Consider the following 19,511-nt stretch of genomic DNA (forward strand, 5'->3'; position numbering starts at 1 on the left):
TTCTCTGCTTACTGGCTATCATACATGAGCAGGCCAGCTCTGTCCTGTCTTCCACATCACAATGGGGGGGATGCCTCCTAGGCTAAGTCAACACATGTTTCTATCTTTAAATTCTGTCTTTGTCAGGTCTCTCACAATGCGACAGATGTAATCAGGCCAGAGCCCGACTCATCAGGGTTCATCTCCCACCATCCCTAAAGTCTACTGTTATGAAGATGGGCAGATTATTGAATGGGCCTCAGTGTTAGTCTCTCCCCTTCCCAAAGAGAGAGAGAGAGACTTGCTAACTGCCAGTAGGGGTGTAGTCTCTCCTCACTACTCAGGATATTATTGGAAAACAATCCAGGAGGCACAACATAAGCCCCAGAGCTATGCACACTGCATGGTGTGGAGGTTGGGAGTGTGGCAGTAATTAATCACAGCCATATGCATGTGCAAACAAAAGAAGTGTGGCATTTAATAGTGATGTTGCTATACCAAAGATTATGAAAGGCTATCTCATATTTATCTCACAGAACTTGACTTGAAAATGCATGTATTCTAGAATATTTGAAGGACTTGATATGAGAGAAGGTGTACATACTTTATAGGGAGATGACTTGACTGGTTGCCAGGACCTGATGATAAGGACAGCATTATCTCCCCACTTAGATAGACCTTTTATCCATATCTAGCCTTTCTAATGAAAGTACATCTGCCTTAAGTACAAATTATTCTTTTGCCCCAGGTCCTGATGAATAATTTATAGTTATAATTTCTTACTCTTTTCCCTAAAGTATTATTTGACATAGCATACATAATACATACATACATACACACACACAGAACTCTTTAATGAGAATTCTCCTCTATTTTTTATGGAAAAGAACATGTTAAAACCCATTCCCTAGAAAATACTTCTCTGATCGTAAGTGTCATGGCAAACTGTCAGATCAGGCCCTACTACATTTGTCTTCAAGGGACCATACTTCTTGGCTATTCACACTGTACACTGAATTGGGATATGATGGAAATCTCATGGCTTCCGTTTCTTGTCAACCCTGGTTACATGTCAATCTTCCTAGAACTTACTGAAAGAGACTGCTGTGGTGTGATTGTGACTGTGCTCCATAGCTTCCTGTATTTTGCCTCTTGAAATCTGGTTGTTGGCATTTTAGAGGCTACAGAGCCTCTAGAAACTCTGGTAGTGATTGATAATTTTGATCATGACTTTGTGTGGTGGTTTGAATCAAAATGGTCCCCAGAGACTCATATGTTTGAATGCTTGTGCTCTAGATGTGAAAGATTAGGAGGTGTGGCCTTGCTGGAGGATGTGTATCACTGGGGTTGGGCTTTGAGGTTTCTAAAGACCATTCAAGTTAGTGCTCTCTCTCTCTTCTCTCTCTCTCTTCTCTCTCTCTTTCTCTCTCTCTCTCTCTTTCTCTCTCTCTCTCCTCCACCCCTTCTCTCTCTGCCTCCCTCCCCGACTCCTGCTTGTGGATCAGGATATAAACTCTCAGCTACTGTTCCAGCACCATGCCTGCCTGAATACTGCCATGTTCTCTGTCATGATGGTTATAAACTCTAACTCTCTGAAGCCATGAGTCCCCAAACACTTTTCTTTCTATAAATTGCCTGGGCCATGGTGTTAGCACAGCAATAGAAAAGTAATTAAGACAGAATTTGGTACTGGGGGGGGAGTACTGTATGAGAGGCCTGATTATGCTATTTTAGGATGGACTATGAAAGACTTGGGGGAGTTTGGACTAGGTAAGGAGTTGAATAGTGTAAGTAGGGTTTAATGGGCCATTTGAGTAGTAGATTGGAAGATAACAGCACTGAGAGCAACGTGGAGTATTGAGGACCAGCTTAAGAGGGTTCAGAGGGAAACAATATTAACAATTGCACTAGACCATTCTTGTGATATTTTGGCAAAGAATGTGGATGATTTTTGCTCTTGTGCTAAGAATCTGGGATTAAATCGAAGAGTTTGATGCTAATTTCGTTGGTAGAGGAGCGTTCAAGACAGCCTAATATTGGCAGTGTCATGTAGTTATTAATGATCACTCTTATGCTGATCTATAGTGGAAAGGAGCAAGGGGCAAAAAGAGATACAGAATACACAGAGGAGAAAATGAGCACCAGGAAATCTAATGCTGGAGCCATGGTTTGGGCTAAAAGAGATAAGGAGAAATAGAATAATAGGAATGATGCTCTTAGAACAAGACCCCACTCAGCTAGTCTCCCAGCTTGTAAAGATAAAAGGCCTAAAGAATTGCCTGTTCCTCAAGAGCAACAACAAAGGAAGGTTTATATAATGTAACCCAAGGAGGGTGCAGGTTTCCAGCCTAAGCAGTCAGCAGAACTTGGCAGCTTCCATTACATGGCTCTGGCTTTAGAGTAATGAAATATCTAGGAATAATGGGGTATGGAATCTTCCTCTACAGCTAAGGATAGCGCTGAGCTCAAGCATGAGTCCAGAGAGTCCCTGCAAGGAGGGCTGGAGAGGCTATTGTCGTAAAAGTGAAGTCTGGATTGTATTGGAGACCTGAAGGAGTTGAAGGTCCAAGAGTCATGTACTACCTGCCAAGAAGAGCTACACACCATCTTCAGAGAGGGAATTGTGTTTCAGTCAGTAAAACTGGAAGGGTAGAACTATCTAAGCCCTTTGACATTGAACATAGAGTCATAGGATTGGGAGTTTGCCTCACTTCACTTTGGTCTTGCTTTGATCCAATGTCTCCTCAGTATGTTCTGGTTCCTCCATTTTAGGATGGCAGTGTGTATTATAGGCCACTCTATGCTGGAAGTATATAATTTGCCTTTTCCTTTTATAGGGGGCTACAATTAAAAGATTACCTCATGTCTCAGAAGAGACTTTGGAATGTGAAATAGTGTTGAGACTATTCAAGTCTCATAGGCACTTTTGAAGTTTGACGAAATGGTTTCTACGTTTTGATATAGTCGCAAGACTGTGGGCGTAGGGATGGAACAGAATGATTAGAACGAGAACGGTCCCCATAAGCGCACATGTTTAAATGCTTGTTCTCGAGCTTGTAGAGCTGTTTTGGAAGGATTGGGGTGTGTAGCCTTATCGGAGCAGGTGTGTCACTGAGGATGGGCTTTGAGATGTCAAAGGGCCATGCCATACTCAGTTAACTCTCTCTCGGCCTTGTGCCTGTAGATCAGGATGTGAGCTCTCAGTTACTGCCCTACTGGATACCTGCCTGCCTGTTGCCATGCTCTCCGCCATGATGTTTATGAGCTTTAACCCTCTGAATCCATGATCCTAGAGTTCCAGTAGAGTCTTCTTTTTTTTTAAGTTGCCTTGGTTGTGTTGTCTACACAACAATAGAAAAGTAACTAGAACAATCTGATTCCAGAGAACCTTTAAACTTTATGAAGACTTTAATAGCTCTTCATTGGCCTTTTGTTCCATAGATATATTCTCATAATAAAATTTATAATTTTGTATTTTATATATAATTATGCATAATTTATATAACACATAACATTTTATATTATAATCTTTAATTTTATAAAATATGTATATTTTATCCCTGTTTACATAAATATATTCTAATTTTTGTTATTTTACTATTAATTTTTTAGACATATGAGTGTTTTTGTCATCATGCAAGTCTGCATTTCACATGCATGTCTGGTGTATGTGGTATAGAACATTTTAGATATCTGGAATTATAGACAGTTTTTAATTACCTACCATGTTGGCTCTCTGAATCAGACCCAGGTCTACAGGAAGAGCAACCAGTGCCATTTACCAGTGAGCTATCCTTTTAGTCCTTGCAAAAAGCTTCTATTGAAGATTTTTCTAATGAAGATGCAACTTCTTCACTGTACAAGCTCAACACAACCCCCTTGCCTACCACAATCAGGCTCAACACAACCTCCTTTGCTACCACAGTTAGGCTCAACACAACCCCGTTTTTCCTACCACAATCAGATTCAATACAACCCCCTTTTTTCCTACCACAATCAGGCTCAACACAAGCCCTTTTCCGACCACAGTCAGGCTCAACACAACCCCTTTTTTTTCCTACCACAATCAGGTTCAATACAAATCCCTTGCCTACCACACTCATCAAGAACCCATGTTGTTGTTGTTAAACCTTGAAATCTTCCTGAGCCTTTGTCACGAGGCAGATCTTGGTCCAACCTTTATTCTTTCATGGTTTTGAATATTCTCCATTATAATATCACAGCAGAAAATGTAGTAGAACCTTTGGTTCAAGTTATGTGTTCTATATATCGGGTAACTTCTAAGCGGGTTCTTGGCCCCATAAATCTAATGGTCTCCAAAGTGAGGATACTCTTCAATTACTCTATTTTACCTCTTTTGTCAACAACATATAGTGAACATAAGCACATGTTCTTGAATTCACCAAATTAGCATCTCCCCCCCCCCCAGCTGTGTGTAATTTCTTCTCTTTCAGTGTTACCTAACTTCAGTAATAGGCTGGGGTGAAAATTCACTTCATAAACGAAACAAATGTTCATATTTCCCCCCTCAATGTCATCTATTTTAATCCAGAAACTCTTTAGGGGGGAGATACACCAATTAAAACCACTGAAACACAGAAGAAGTACGGTTAATTAATCTACTCTGTGTTGAGCAAAGTGAGTCAGTAGAAAGAATAACCATTTCCTGTGCGGCATTTTCAATTACTCTCATGATTAATGTTTTAAATACTTTTGTGTCTCCTTTCATCCCAAAGAGAAATGCTGGTCTTTAAGAAAGGCCTCATTACAAGGAACAAAAACTGAACCCATTTGAATAGAAGAATGTATCTACACATCACTCTATGATAAGGTTTTTATTATTTCCAAGTAGTATCTAAAGAATTCCTAAAAGTCCACAGCAGAAGACAATTCAGTTTTAAAAGAGTCAAGGACAACAAATTTTTCTCAAGATGGACAAATTGCCAATGAACACACAGAAAATGCTCAAAACCACTAATCAATAGGCAAAAGGAATCAAAATCTCAATGTAGCACCATGACAGGCTTACTAGAATGAATCTAGTTTGTTTTTTAAGTATAAAAAATGTGTTCTAAGGATGTGGAGAAATTGGGAACTCCTTTCTTAGATTCTAACTGGATTGCAATGTGTTATAAATGTTGTGTACATAGTTCTTCAAAAGGTTAAGCATGGGATTGCAACATTATCTTGCAATCTTACTATTAACTTTATATCTCATCGAACTGAAAACAATCTAGGTGTGATATTGGTACTCCAGTTGTCATTGCAGCCTTAACCACAGTAACCACAGAGTAAAATATTCTAAATATTCATAAACAAATAAGTGAACAAATAAGATATTACCATATTCTGTAGTATCTGCACATGGAATGGAGAATTATTAAGCCATAAGAAGGAATACAGTTCTCATGCCTGCCATGGCATGTACAACCCTTGGAAATATTATTCTTTTTTCCACTTAACTCTTATTTGCATAAATATGGGTATACATTAATGATGATTATTGTAAATTTTTATAACTTATTTTATTTTTAAAAAGAAAACAAACTACACTCCCTCCCCTCCTCCCATTCCCTCCACCTTCCTCCTTACCCCAGCTCTCCATCCACTCCTCAGAGAGGTGAAGGCACATTGCTTTGAGGAAGATTCAAGACCCTCCCTACTATATATCTAGGCTGAGCAAGATACCCATCCAAAGAGAATAGTTTCCCCCCAAAACCCAGCACAAGCAGTAGGGATAAATTCTGGTGTCACTGTCATTGACCCTGCAGTCTGCCCCAGCCATACAAACATCACCTACATTCAGAGGGACTAGTCTGGACCTGTGCTATTTCCTTCCCTGTCTGGCCAGAGTTGGTGAGCTCTCATCAGCTCAGGTAAACTGTTTCAGTGGGTGTCCCAATCATGGTCTTGACCTCTTTACTTCTATTCTTACTCCTCCAACTCTTCAACTAGACTTTGGGAGCTTAGTCCAGTGTTCCACTGTGGGTCTCTGCCTCTATTTCCATCAGGTGCTGGATGAAGGTTTTATGATTACATTTAAGATATTCATCAATCAGACTACAGGGCAAAGCAGTTTGGGCACCCTCTCCACTATTGCTTAGGATCTTAGAGGGGGTCATCCTTATGGATTCCTGGGAATTTATTTAGAGCCAGACTTCTTTCTAGCCCCATAATGGCTCCCTCAATCAAAATAGCTCTTTCCTTGCTTTCATTTTTGTTATTCCTCCATCTTGACTATCCTGTTCCCTCAAGTTCTCCTCCCACCCTCCTCTTCTCCCCTCCTGATCCCCTTCCACCTTCTCTTCTCCTCCCACCCCATGCTCCCAGTTTTGTCAGGTGATCTTTTCTACTTCCCCTTTTCAGGTGGATCTATGCATGTTTTCTTAGGGTTCACCTTGTTCCTTAGGTTTTCTAGGATCATGAACTATAGGCTCAATATTCTTTGCTTTACAGCTAGTATACACTTATGAGTGAGTACATACCTTGTTCATCTTCCTGGGTCTGGAATACCTCACTCAGGATGTTTTTTCCTTCTAGTTCCATCCATTTGCATGAAAATTTCAAGATGTCATTTTTTTTGTTTTTGTTTTACCACTGAGTAGTACACCAATGTGCAAATGTGGCATATTTTCTTTACCATTCTTTGGTAGAGGGGCATCTAGGTTGTTTCCAGATTATGGCTATTACAAATAATGCTTCTATGAACATAGTTGAACAAATGTTCTTTTAGTATGATTGAACATCTTTTGGGTAGATGCCCAAGAGAGGTATTACTGGGTCCTGAGGCTGGCTGATTCTCAATTTTCTGAGAAACCGCTCTACTGATTTCCAGAGTGGTTGTACAAATTTACATTCACTCTAGCAATGGAGGAGTGTTCCCCTTACTTCACATCCTAACTAGCATAAGCTATCATTGGTGTTCTTGATTCTAGCCATTCTAACTGGTGTAAGACGGTATCTCAGAGTCATTTGATTTGCATTTCCCTGGTGGCTAAGGATGTTGAACATTTCCTTAAGTATCTTTTGAGATTATTCTATTGAAAATTATGTTCAGTTCTTATCCCATTTTTAACTGTATTATTGGGAATTCTGATGTCTAATTTCTTGAGTTCTTTATATATTTTGGAGATCAGTCCTCTGTGTGATGTGGGGTTGCTGAAGATCTTTTCCCATTCAGTAGCGATGACATGAAAATTGGTTAATAACCATTTCTTCCCGTGGCTAAGTCTAGCGTAGATGTTAAACTATTTGGTCATATAAATAAGACAGACCACTGTCTTCTTTCTTAGAAAGGCAGAGGCAACATGTCTCAGCGGTTATAAGCACACACCAGTCTTATCACCCAGGTTCAGTTTGAGCACCATATTGGGTGGTTCATGACTGCCTATAACTCCAGCTCGTGGGGATCTGGTAACCTCTTCTGGTCTCCATGGACACTGCACTCGCATGCACAAACCTAAACTCAGATACACACACATAATTAAAATAAATAATTTAAAATATTCTTCTAAAAAGAAAAGCAAGAAGAGAGGCTGGCAAGATGGCTCAGCAAGCAAAGGTATCTGCCATCAAGCCTCACTGTCCGAGTTCAAACCCTGAGACAACCACAGTGGCAAGAGAGCTGATTGATGGAAGTTGTCTTCTGACTTCCACAACAAGCACCTTGGCATTGTACACACTCACAACCCTCACACACATAAATAAATAATTTAAAAAGTTTTCAAAGCAGGAAAGGACGGAAAACCATGAGCTTAGTGGGAATCTAAATGAAGAGGAGGAAGCTGAGACTGGGTGCTCCAAAACCCAGCTGAAATGTGACTTTGCTTAACCTTCTGCAGTACTCACCCTTCATCAGGAACAGAACATCCAGAAGATTGAAGGCTGGCTTTGTTTGCTTGCTTGCTTGTTTGTGGTATTGGAAATTGAGTCTATGTCCTATGTCCTTATTCAAGCTGTACATTATTCCTCTAATATGATCCCCCAAACAGACATGAGTAAAATACAGAGAAGCCAAATCTTCCCATCTGAGATGCTCTAATGGGAGTCATCTGTGGGAAGTGATCTGGAGCAATGTATGTATATATTATAAATATTGATTTTTTTTTATTTTAAGAAAAGCTAGAGAGGCCTGAATTGCCAACCCACCAACCCTGGGAGCACTGCGTGACTGCAGGAAACACTGAGAGAATGAAACCGTGGCCCTGACTCCATTTCGTGGAGCAACCATCTGAGACTTGGGCCCACTGGCACCTGGAGGAGTGATCACTGGAGGCTCTGCTCTACTGGTACCTGACAGAGCTTTCAATGGAGACACAGCCCCCAATTATATCAATTTCAGGAAGAGATGGGTAGACAGTCAGGTAAGAATACACTCAACATCATAAAGAACGATACACCACAAGAAACTAGTGGCTCTACAACAGCAAAACTGAATGAAGACAATACAGATGAAGCAGAAGAAAATGACCTTAAAAATAAATTTATGAAAATTATTGAGATCCTTAAAAAGGAAATGAGAAATTCCCTTTAAAAAGTGGAGAAAAACAAAAAATTGGAAGAAATCAACAAATTCCTTAAAGAAAACAAAAAAGTGAAATAAATTATTCAAGACTTGAAAACTAAAATAGAAATTATAAATTAAACACAGACAAAGAAAATTCTGGAAATGGAAAATTTGTATAAATGATCATGGACCACAAAGACAAGCATAATAAAAGAGATGGAAGAGAGAATCTCAGGCATTGAAGATACAATTGAGAAAATAGATCCATTGGTCAAAGAAAATGTTAAGTCTAACAAAAGTTTAACACAAAATATTTAGGAAATATAGGACACCATCAAAAGACCAAACCTAATAATAATAGGGATAGAAGAAAAAGAAGTTTAACTCAAAGGCACATAAAATATAGTCAACAAAATCATAGACGAAAACTTTCCCAACCTAAAAAAGGACATGCCTATGAAAATACAAGAAGCTTACAGAACAACAAAAAATAAGTCCCCTTGCCACATAATCATCAAAACACTAAACATACAGAATAAAGAAAGAACATTAAGAACTGCGAAGGACAAGTAACATATAAAAGCAAACCTATCAGAATTACACTTTTCAATGGAAATGATGAAAGCTAGAAGGTCCTAGACAGGCCTTAGGATGACACTACAAGACCACAATTCCAGCCCAGAGTACTATACCTAGCAAAACTTTCAATCACCATTGACAGAGAAAAAAAGATACTCTGTGACAAAACCAGATTCAAACAATAGCTAGCCACAAATTTAGCCCTACAGAAAGTAGTAGAAGGTAAAGTCCAACTAAAAGAAGTTACATTCACAAAAACATAGGCAATAGATAATATCAAGCAGCAAAAACAAAAGAAGGAAAAGACACACACAATACCATCACCAATAACAAAAACTGAAACATCAGTAACTAGCAATAGCTGATCATTAATATCCCATAATATAAATGGACTAAATTCACCTATAAAAAGACACATACTAACAGATTGAATAATAAAACAGAATCCATCCTTCTGCTGCATACAAGAAACATACCTCAACCTTAAAGACAGATATCACCTCAGAGTAAAGGATTGGGAAAAGATTTCCCAATCAAATGGACCTAAGAAACAAGCTGGTGCAGTTATCCTAATATCTAACAAAATAGATTTCAAATTAAAATCAATCAAAAGAGAAAGAAGGTCATTTCGTATTAGTCACAGGAAAAATCCATCAAGAGGAAATGTCAATTCTGAACATCTATGCCCCAAATAAAATGACACCCACATTTGTAAAAGAAATATTACTACAGCTTAAATCACACATTAAACCCCTCATACTAATAGTGGGAGACTTCAACACCCCCACTCTCACCACTGGACAGGTCTGCCAGACAGAAGCTTGACAGAGAAATAAGGGAACTAACAGATGTTATGATTCAAATGGACTTAACAGACATCTGTAGAATATTTAATCCAAACATAAAAGAATATACCTTTTCCTCAGCAGATCATGGAAACATCTCAAAATGACTGAATAACTGGCAACAAATCAAACCTCAACATATACAAAAAAAATAGAATAATTCCATGTACCTTATTGCATCACTATGGCTTAAAATTAGAATTCATCAGCAACATTAATTTCAGAAATCCCACAAACACATGGAAATTGAATAATGCTCAGCTGAATCACCAAAAGGTCAAGAAACAAAGAAATTAACAACCCATGTTTCCTAATTATACATTACATTTTTAAAATGAACTGCACAATCACAATACCTCAATCAAGGGCAGAAACACATATACATATAACAAAATCAACCTTAAAATTCATACCAATGCAAATTATTCATATCTATATCATATCTCCCTTTAAATGTAAAAGAACATTTATAATCAATATTTGGGAATATGGGTGCAGTTATTTCTCTCCAAACTGCTTCCTGCTGAATGGGGGCGCTGTTATTTAGGTCTTTCATGGTATAACCTGTGTGCTAGGTACATCTCAATTACTAGTTGAGTGAAGTAATTTTTTAAGGGTGTGGTCTATCATACCATATTGGGACAGAAGCAATCCATAGGGTCTCATGCTCTGTGAAAACAAAAGAAGAACCTCCTTTCCAAAGCATCATATCCTTAGACCCAAATTCTGAAGTCAAGATAGCTTTATAATACACATTCTGGTTTAGTTTTGCAGCCCACACAATGAGCTGTCTCTCTGTACTTAGCTCTGTCACAGTAAAAAAAATTCAAAGAAAATGCAATAATACACAGAATCCAGGCTCTCTGTGAGTTTCTGTGTGATTTTCTTTGGGGCTTGCCTGCTGTGGGGTACCGGGAAGGACAGAAAGCCCAACAAGCAGGCCCTCATGTTAGAGAATGGTGCCCATGTGGATAACTGCATCCACAGAAAGCTTGAGAAAGCTTGGAAAAGAATAGAGTAAAGCATGGCTTCTTGGTGGCAGCAATTTCTCTGGTCTGCTCTGCTTGCGAGAGGCAAGTAAGCACTCTCCTTTAAGAGATGCTTCCTGACTCAGCTTTAGCTACAAAATCCTGCAGCTCTTTTAAGAGGTCCTGCCACAAAAAACTTAAATGGTGTTGATGAAAAGCTGAACACATGCTTTTTGATTTTCAGCCGAGCAGGAAAAAAGCTGTGCCATTGTAAAATGCCAGTTTTCTGGGCCATCCTGTCAGGGCAAACTCTGACTCTTTCAGGCAGGCAGTCTGTGTGGTTAAGCACACTGCTAAAGCTTGCTTGCTGGCAGGTACCTACTTTTCCAACATAGTTCTACCTTGTTTGTTCTTGGAAAGAGACAGAATTTTTAAAGTATCCTGACTTATATACCCATATTCATGAGCTTAAATTTGAGGGAAATTCTTCAGGATGAAAGAAAAACTTTCAGAATGGCAATTTATATAACACTTTTTATTTTTATTTAATTTTTAAAACAACTTTAACCTTATCACATAAAAATTGCATAAACACAACTGTAACATAATGAACAGAAAAGTTAAACATAAGTTTGTAATAAATAAAATGGATTATTGTATAATTGGAAATATCAATGCTAAACATGAAATCCCCACTTCCATGGTGGGAATGGGATATAGCAATATTATTCTAATAAATTACATGAAAGACATACTTTAAATTGAACAAAGCTTTTCAATAGATTCAATATAGCCCTAGCAAAGCTGAGGTTTGTATTCAATGAGACATGAGATAAAAAAATGGATATTTACAATTAGAGTTATTTCTAATCAATTTCCAAAACTAAGGTGTGTCTCCTTAATTCTGGGATAGACTATGCCTTTGAATAACCATAATGCTTGTCTTTACAGTCCTGGACAGGCAGGCAATATCTTGGCCACATCCTATGGCTACACAGGTCAACATTAGTCCTTTACAGGCAGACAGCAGCTTGCCCACATCCTATGGTCACATACGTCTACAACCTAGGCAAGTCCAATAGAGTTTGATGGCTCAGAAAAGAATCAGTCTGTTCAATTCATTTTCCTTTCTTGGACTATTTCCAAACTTAAAAAAATAAATAAAAACACATGCCCAGCTTTAATTTAACAGATCCAACTTCAGCATTAAAAATGCTAGTCAGCACTGCCTGCCTCCTCTTGTTGATGTCTCTCCTGGTCTTCAGTGGGAATAACACCATAATGGGCATTCCTTTCAGGGATAAACAGTTCAAACAAGGAATAGAGTTGAGAGTTATAGGATATTGGAAAATGACAACTTCCAAGAATTTCAAATGAGTTAATGAAAACAAACAATTATGGGGGGAGGGAAGAAGACAAAAAAAACAATTCATAAACTAAATTCAGCATTCAAACAGTATTTTTGGACATGTGTTCTTAATGAGGGTTGAACAGCAGTTCCTAAGCTTGCAGTGGTTACATGCATCCTACAGGTGGCACTGGGCAGGACTCCCCAAGCTAGGACTTCATTGAAGAGAGTGGGCTTTATCGTGTTGGACAGCTCAGTATCTGTTTTCAATATTTTCAACCCATCTTGAATGAGGTATCTAGAAGCATCGATGGAAAAGTGCAGGTTTCTACAGCAACCGGGAGGATGTTGTTACAGTAAGTGACGGTGCAGGATCTCCCATACCATCCTCTTCCTAAAGATGGGCATGTGATGCTGAGAAAAGGTGATAGGTTGGTCTCTAGAAATGTAATCTGCATATTTACAGGTAAACACGCCACAGTCGCTCCCGTTCAGCTGTTGAGGAATCTCCGCTGATGTCATGCTGTATTGCTTCCACTCCAAAGGGTCCAGCTCTATGTTCCTACGAGTCTTGCTCTCATTTTGTAAATACTGAAAGATTGCTTCACAGATACTCTGCCCTGTGTGTCCCATTGAGTCATAATATATAATACTGCGTTTCCTTAGGTCGATTTCTATTAAACTCCAATGTACCTGCTGGTGAATAGGCACTAAAATGATTTCCTTTTCAAATAGATTTATTCCTTTAGTCCATCTTTTAACAGCACTGTAGCCGCCATATTTTAGCTTAGGGTAGAAAAAAGTGCTAAACACATGAAGAGCAGGGTAGCCTTCACTGTCATTTCGCTGAACCAGAAGATTCATGTAAAAATTAATTACCTCATCGTTAAGCCACTCACCAGTCTCTAGTGTCTGGATATCTTCTCTAGTAATTTTCAATTTGAATGCACAACTTAAAATTTCATCTTTGGGCCCTGGACCTAGTGCCTTCTTGATTTCTTTTTCCATGTCCTCGGTAACATCAAGGACTTCATCTGTTCCTCTGCCCTTTCCTTGGCCGGCAACAGGCTTTTTCTCTGTACTAAATATGGGCATCTTGTTGGGGAGTAACCTGCCACTATGCGGGATTTGAACCTGTGTTCCTTGCAAGTCAGACTCCAAGTGATGTCGCCTTCTTTCTTCAAGGGTTGCTCCCTCTTTCTTCTGTGAATCAGAAGATTCCTTGGTAGACATCTTTACTCTTGTGTCTGGTGACAGACATTCGCTTGTGGCAACAGCAACAGATTGTTTAGGATCACACTGAGTTGGACTGGATCCATGACTCTGCTCTTCCCCACAACCTTTGATGTTCAAAGTATTCACGAGGGTTGTGTAAGCCCTGTGTGGGTCAGAGTTCATGTCACTACTGTGTTGAAGGCACTGCTGTAACTTTCGGTACTTTTCCCTTTGATGGTCTTGGGCAAATTCTTCCATGACACAATAGGGCCGCTTACGACCCTTACCACCATCAGCAGACTTTCTCTCAGTTACACCCTGCTCCTGTGGACCTTTGGCCCACTCTAGGGGCTTTAGTTGTTTTGGACTCTCTTCCCGGGGTTTCTGTGGCTGCTCTTTGATTGGCTGTTGGCTTTGAAGCCATAGATCTCGCTGTTCCTGAGCTATCCTCTCCCGAGCCTTGCTGGGCTCTTCAAACTCCCAATCTGTTCTACCCTCATCCTGGCGTTTCAGTTTTCCACCATGTCTCAAGGCTTCAGACTCCGTCTCCGTGCCTCCTTCATCCTGCTCTTTCCTTTTTCTACACTGTCTGGAAGCTTCAGGCTTCGTCTCCATCCCACACTGTCCTGGTTGCCACATGAAATCACTGCCTGAATTGCCTGTGCTGGGTGCCAGACCCCGATGTCGGGAGAACCACTTACTCTAGGAAATGTTAAATCCACAAGTTGCTTCAAGATCAGAAACCTATCCGGTCACAGGATGAAGAGCTCAGAATAGCTTTTCTTCATAAAGAGAGTTGATTGGGGTATCAGGGTTAGTCAAAGTATGAAGCCAATTGAGTGGGCAGCGTTGGGAACTGATTGGTGAATAATCGCAGTTTACCAGGGTCCACTGTGGGAAACCCCGTGGAGTTCTAGGACTACTTCCTTAGAAATGTCCCTCTAGGGCATAGTAAGTGGCTAAAGATCCAGGATACCAAAATCAGACAAACTGTCCTAGTCACTATAAGACACCTGGTCTTAACTGCGCAGCTAACACAAGGGAGGCAAGCCTCACAAGTGATACCTGAGTAGGGAGGTTGCCCTAGCCACAGCATTCAAGGTTCTGCAGCTGGTTGTGATGTGACCAGTAAGAATGTAACTCAACATTCTTTGGGGCAGAGGGTGTCCCTGCTCACCCCCAACTTGGTTCAGAAGTTGGAAGACAGGATTGCAGGGTTGTGAACTAATCACACACATCTCAGTTTCCCTCAGCAAAGCACAAGGATACCCAGATCCTCTCAGCATAACAGAGTTCATCTTGATTAGTACATTTATCTTCTGGAAAATCATCCATCAGGATCAATAATAGAAAACAAAATATAATCGCCTTCAAAATGGCTCCCCACAATAAGCTTAGTTATTACAAAGAATAAGTAGAATTTTGCATTTATGAAACCCAGTAGGTAGTGTTGTGTGAGCAAAGGAGTCAAGACACATATTATTTGTTGCTCACACTTAAATGTGACTATAAGTCCCAATCTCTGGCCTCCATCTTTCGAGGCCCCGCCCCTGTGCCTGCCAAAACTTGACCCCTTCCCCTAGGATGGTCAAGGTAGACCACCAAATCCTTGACGGCTCCCCTGGAGGAGAGTGTTGGCAGCCCACCAAACCTTGACCACTCCCCCAGTCTATTTAAACTGCTCCCTTGAAAGTCCCTTCTACGTTGGCAGCTTCCTGGTTCCCCTTGGGGCCACCGGAGAGCTCAGAAATCGCATTAAAACCTGGATACCCTTCAATTCGGCTTGTTTCTAATTTGGCTTAATTGGTGTTTTTGATTCGGCAGAGAGCTCGTGTTAGGAAATATTTGTAACATCTGGAGGTTCCACCACAACCTAAGCTCTCTACGCAAGGCTAAAACCAGCTCCCGAACTGCCGCTCTTTTTTCTTGTCTATGCGATAGGGTTTTGGGGAACCATTATCGGACTCCTGTGGAAGATGTGGGCCCGTGCCAAGAGTCCGATTTTAGCCCGGGTCTACCTGAGGTGAATTTTGTTTGTTTTAGGGACGCCTAGCAATCAATTTTCATGACCCCATTTAGTCCTAAGAGCTACTTTGGCAGATGCACTGTAATAGACTTAGGCCATGCAGTTGGGCATAGACTTTATAATGGGTACTTGCAGTTCAAAACCAGATCCGTTGTCACCCCTGGGATGCCTCTTACAAAATCTTTATAAATTGGGGCTGTCCGATCTGTGCTGAATGGCTAATTTCCCTATGCACTAAGATTTGGCCTCAATACAATCTTGACAATGGGACGTGTTGGCCACCAGAAGGAAGCTTTGAGCTTACCATCCTCCCGGACCTAGAAAATTTTTGTCACCATAGGGACGGTTGGACAGAGCTTACATATGTCCATGGTTTTTGGGCTCTGCGCTCTCACCCTTCCCTCAGTAACCAGTGTCTGGCAGCACCTGGTCGCTAGGACTGCGACACCTCCAAATTCCTGGTCATCTGCGAACTGGAACCCCGACAATTCCAGCTGGACCATGCAGCCAGAGGCACTGGCCCCTTCACCACTCCTTCAAACCCACACTACCAACCACCCTCTTGTGGAACAACATTCTCCTTTCCTGTCCTCTCCTACCCCCTTCCTTGCCAATCTGGAAGTTCAAGGTCAACTTCCACCTTACCCACCTTCCTCCCCCTTTCCTCTACCTCACCAAGTTTAGTTTTGGGGGTAGACAGGACCCATTCCTCCCCATTTAAAACTTTGCCACTGCTCTACATTCTTACAGGACAATTTTTCTCTCATTCTTTGTTAGTGATACCTGTTTGCCCAGCACTTTTACTGGGTTGAGGTATCCTGAGCTAACTCCTCGGTTTCTCTAACTTTGGTGGACAGGACCTCACACCACACCCACCTTCTCACCTCCTCTAGGAACAGATTCCTGGCGTCTTCAGGATGACAGTACACCGGATGCCTTTCCAGCTACACCTCTCACTGAGCGTGGACCCACCAATGTCCAGATTCGCCCCTTCCCCACACTGCCTCATGTCCGCAGGAAGTAGCCAGACTTGAGTCAATGCCCCCTTTTTGAAAGAGAGCTTATTAGTCAAAATATCACCTCAGCTTCCTGTCACCCCTTATGCAAACAGTTTGGAATGTAAGCCCCGATCTCTGACCTCCATCTTTTCCATCAATGCCCTTAGTTTATAGCTATCATCCACTTTTATGGGTACATACCATATTTTGGGGTCTGGGTTACCTCACTCAGGATAGTGTTTTCTAATTCCATCCATTTGCATGCAAAATTCAAGATGTCATTTTTTTTTAACCACTGAGTAAGACTCTAATGTGTAAATGTGCCACACTTTCTTTATTCATTCTTCAGTTGAGGGGTGTCTAGGTTGTTTCCAGGTTCTGGCTATTACAAATAATGCTGCTATGAACATAGTTGAACAAATGCTTTTGTAGTATGATTGAGTATCTTTTGGGTATATTCCCAAGAGTGGTATTGCTGGATCCTGAGGTAGGTTGATTCCCAATTTCCTGAGAAACTGCCATACTGATTTCCAAAGTGGTTGCACAAGTTTGCATTTCCACCAGCAAAAGATGAGAGTTTTCCTTACTCCACATCCTCTGCAGCATAAGCTATCATTGGTGTTTATGGTCTTAGCCACTCTGACATGTGTAAGCTGGTATCTCAGAGTTGTTTTGATTTGCACTTCCCTGATAGCTAAGGAAGTTGAACATGTCCTTAAGTATCTTTTGGCCATTTAAAATTCTTCTGTTGAGAACTCTCTGTTTAGTTAAGTACCCCATTTTTTAATTGGGTTATTTAGAATTTTAATGTCTAATTTCTTGAATTCTTTATATATTTTGGAGATCAGTTCTTTGTCTGATGTGGGGTTGGTGAAGATCTTTTCCCATTCAGTAGGGTGCCTTTTTGTTTTATTGACACTGTCCTTTGCTTTACAGAAGCATCTCAGTTTCAGGAGGTCCCATTTATTTATTGTTGCATTCATTGTCTTTGCTACTGGGGTTATATTTAGGAAGTGGTGTCCTGTGCCCATGCATTGAAGGCTACTTCCCACTTTGTCTTCTATTAGGTTCAGTGTGGTTGGATTTATATTGAGATCTTTAATCCATCTGGACTTCGGTTTTGTGCATGGCAATAGATATGGATCTATTTTCATTCTCCTACAGGTTGACATCCAGTTATGCCAGAACCATTTGTTGAAGATGCTTTCTTTTTCCATTGTATAATTTTAGCTTCTTTTTCAAAAATCAAGTGTTCATATGTATGTGGATTAATATTCGGGTCTTCAATTCAATTCCATTGATCAACATCTCTGTATGCCAATACTAAGCTGTTTTCATTACTGTAGCTCTGTAATAGAGCTTAATGTAAGGGATGGTGATGCCTCCGGAAGTTCCTTTATTGTATAGGATTGTTTTCGCTATCCTCAGTTTTTTGTTTTTCCATATGAAGTTGATTATTATTCTTTAAAGGTCTTTGAAGAATTGTGTTGGGATTTGATAGGGATTGCATTGAATCTATAGATTGATTTTGGTAGAATTGCCATTTTTATTATGTTGATCCTACCTATCCAAGAGCAAGGGAAATCTTTCCATTTTCTGGTGTCTTCTTCAATTTTGTTCTTCAAAGACTTCAAGTTTTTGTCAAATAGGTCTTTTACTTCCTTGGTTAGTGTTACACTAAGATATTTTATGTTATTTGTGGCTATTGTGAAAGGCGATATTTCTCTGATTTTCCTTTCAGCTTCTCTGTCTTTTGTGTATAGGAGGGCTACTGATTTTTTTGAGTTGATCTTGTATCTTCCCACATCACTGAAGGTATTTATCAGCTGTAGTAATTCTCTGGTAGAGTTTTTGGGGTCACTTATGTACACTATCATATCATCTGCAAATAATGAAAGTTTAACTTCTTCCTTTACAATTTGAATCCCCTTGATCTCCTTATGTGGTCTTATTGCTATTGCTAAAACTTCAAGCACTATGTTGAAGAGATATGGAGAGAGTGGACAGCCTTGTCTTGTCTTTGATTTTAGTGGAATGCTTTGAGTTTCTTCCATTTAATTTGATGTTGGCTGTTGGCTTGCTGTATATTGATTTATTATATTTAGATATGATCCTTGTTCCCTAATCTCTCCAAGACCTTTCTCATGAGGGGTGTTGGATTTTGCCAAATGCTTTTCAGCATCTAATGAAATGATCATATGGATTTTTCTTTCAATTTATTTATATGATAGATTACATTGATAGGTTTTCGTATGTTGAAATAGCCCTGCATCTCTTGGATAAAGCTGACTTGATCATGATGTATGATATTTTTGATGTGTTCTTGGATTTGTTTTGCCAGTATTTTATTGAGAATTTTTGCATCCATGTTCATGAGTGAGATTGGTTTGTAATTTTCTTTCTTGGTTGAGTCTTTGTGCAGTTTTGGTATTAGGGTAACTGTAGCCTCATAAAAAGAATTTGGCAATGACCCTTTTGTTTCTATTATGTGGAGCACTTTGAGGAGTATAGGTGTTAGCTCTTCTTGAAAGTTCTGGTAGAATTCCAGAACTAAAACCATCCAGCCCTGGGCTTTGTTGTTGTTGGGAGGTTTTTGATGACAGCTTCTTTTTTCTCATGGCTTTTTGGTCTATTCTGGTATATTGTATTTATCTAAAAAACTGTCCATTTCGTTTACATTTTCCAATTTTGTGGAGTACAGGTTTGTGTAGTAAGACCTAATGATTCTCTGAATTTCCTCAGTGTCTGTTGTTATGTCCTCCCTTTCATTTCTGATTTTGTTAATTTGGATATTCTCTCTCTGTCATTTGATTAGTTTGGATAAGGGTTTGTCAATCTTGTTGTTTTTCTCAAAGTACCAGTGCTTTGTTTCATTGATTCTTTGGATTGTTTTCTGTGTTTCTTTTTTTGTTGATTTCAGCCCTCAGTTTGATTATTTCCTGTCTTCTACTCCTCTATGCACACACACATAGACACACACACATGCACACACACACACACACATGCACACACACACACACACACTCCTCCCCTCACACCTTCCATCA

The 19,511-nt window shown here is 39.9% G+C and overlaps 1 pseudogene; it reads right to left on the reverse strand.

Annotated features, from left to right (window-relative positions):
- Positions 1–12,576: 12,576 nt before the first annotated feature.
- Positions 12,577–14,079, reverse strand: LOC142836530 (sentrin-specific protease 2 pseudogene; annotated as a pseudogene).
- Between the last annotated feature and the right edge of the window lie 5,432 nt (positions 14,080–19,511).

This window comes from Microtus pennsylvanicus, chromosome 16, assembly GCF_037038515.1.
Source record: "Microtus pennsylvanicus isolate mMicPen1 chromosome 16, mMicPen1.hap1, whole genome shotgun sequence".
NCBI lineage: Eukaryota > Metazoa > Chordata > Mammalia > Rodentia > Cricetidae > Microtus > Microtus pennsylvanicus.